Genomic DNA, 2,497 nt, shown 5'->3' on the forward strand with positions numbered 1-2,497 from the left:
CCTCCCGTCCCCCCGTTGCCATCCCCCGTGAGTCAGTAAGACCGCACCCTTACCTGCCGGCCCTGATTTGAAGTTGCGCACAACAAAGTATGCATACCGCGTATTGCTGCTCAATGATGATAGAGGGGAGGTACATCCGGTTGAATCACGAGATGTTCTTTTCAACTGCTCTTGAATTTTTTTTTTTTAAATATGAAAATAGATTGCTATGGCCATTACACAACAGTGTTTCCATTCGGACACTTTATAAATGATAATACGACTGCAACGCGAATTATTCGAAAGCTGGCAGGGGGTAAGGCAGGATGCACTAGATTTAAACTGTTCAAGCGGAAGTCTAGCATGGACCCCTGCAACGGAGAGCTTTGTTTGGGGCGTTAGCTGTGTAAATTGTCCTCCTGAGTTAACGATTTGTAAAATAACCACCCTTCCTCCTCCTCCTCCTCCTCCTCCTCTTCCACACACACACACAAACACACAGGCAAACACAGCAGGAAGCAGGTATTTGGTTTCTGACACATCACAGGACATGGCATGAAATACTTATCCCAATACCAATATTTAGAGATTGAGAAAGCCAGCTCCACACTTTTGTCATGTGCTCTCAGGGTGTGGGTCTTACTGCCCCAAGGTCAGTGACTGCACATTAAAGTTGAATGTGTAGCTGGTATTTGGAGCTTGATGTGTTTGGTCCGGTATGTGCATTTGTTTCCAAGTCTATTCATTAACATCCTTGCTCCTCTGCCCATAGGAAACACACATACACACACACACACACACACATACTCTCAAATAAACACAAGATCTAGCAGTGCCAGGCCATGGTTATAAGTGCCAAAAAGAACATTCAAACAATTGCGTGACTCACTATGGTGCTTTGGCGTAATTTTGGTCATGTGTGTGAAATGGACACACACAAGCACATGGGACAGACACACCCAGACACATGGAAAAGGGGCACGGCAAAGCCAAGGTCACAGTCATCCTAAATCCTAAAGGTCAAAGGTGAACCAGAACCAAATCGACGATCATCATTCACCCCCCCAACCCCCCTCCGACGGCTCTTCGTGCCCTTTAGAACAAAGCCATCCTTCAGCGACAGTGAGGGTACCCAGCCTCTATGGAAAAGAATGCAATGGCCACTCCTCATGAGGCCAGCCTTACAGAGAGATGCTTACACACATACCTCCTGGTTGTAAGTCAGTAAATAGTTATTTGGAACAGCCTACAAACATGAGCAACCTTGCGTCCTCTGGGTTTTTAATTAATTTCATTAAGCCACGCAAGGGCTGGCTGCCTCTGACCTGGCCTGGTCCTTAATATAGAGCCACCGGCAAAACAATGCTGTCATTGTGACCTCCCAAAAGCAGAGTGTGCCTACCGCCTACCCCTCGATATGAGGAGGAGAGAGGAGGAAAGAGAGAGAGACACAGAGGAAAAGAGAAAGAGAGAGAGAGAGAGAGAAAGTATGTGGTTGTGAGTGAAAAGGGAAAAACGAGAGAAAGACGTGTGCTTGTGTGTGTGTCTGTGTCTCTGTGTGTGTCTGTGTCTGTGTGTCTGTGTGTCTGTGTGTCTGTGTGTGTGCGTGTGTGCTTGTCCTTGTCCTTGTGTGTGTCTGAGGGACAGAGAATGAAAAGAGAAGTATAGAGAGAACACAACAGAGTCCACACCAGGATGGTATTTAGGTCCTTGATGCAGTGGAACGAGACAAGTCCTTTTCTATTGTATTCATTGGATCTGATCTCTTCATTTCCTGCAGGGACACAAATCTGTTTGTTTAGACTTCATTGTGCTCGTCCGGAGCAGGAAGGGGAAATGGCCTGACACGGACAAATACCACACAGGACACCATGGGGCCTGCCTCAAGTGGCAGACTGCACTAACAACAGAACCCAGATCAGTCACTCCTCCCACCCACATCCCCAATAATACAAGATGTGCAACAGGGAGTCTGATCCCAAATCAGTGCAAGTGCAGCAAAACCAATCAGCCATTTTGGTGCTAGCTGTGTATATGTTTCTTTGCGTTACCAAAGTGTATAAATTGCTGTTCTGTTGAGATGAATGGCAATACAAAGCGGAGATAATTATGGGTTATGTTTCAAGGCCCTGATTGAATTAGAACTCTGAAAGAAATGCGCGCACACACTCACCCACACACACACACAAACACAAACACAAACACACAGACACACACACTAAAAGACAGAAGGAGTCATGCAGACATGGTTTGTGGCAGTCATTGAGATAAGTCATGTGCATTTAAATAATTGGTTTATATTGATCATAAGTTACATGAGGAAGCACGTGAACTGTTTAAGAAGACACCATCAGGTTGAACCTATGGAACCTGTGGATCACAGACTTCCTGTCTGACAGGAGGCAACACGTGAGGCTGGGGAAGTATGTCTCTGAGTCCAGAACCATAAGCACCGGCTCCCCTCAAGGCTGCGTTCTTTCCCCTCTACTCTTCTCCCTGTATACAAACAGCTGCACCT

The sequence above is a fragment of the Clupea harengus genome, chromosome 21, assembly GCF_900700415.2.
Source record: "Clupea harengus chromosome 21, Ch_v2.0.2, whole genome shotgun sequence".
Classification (NCBI taxonomy): domain Eukaryota; kingdom Metazoa; phylum Chordata; class Actinopteri; order Clupeiformes; family Clupeidae; genus Clupea; species Clupea harengus.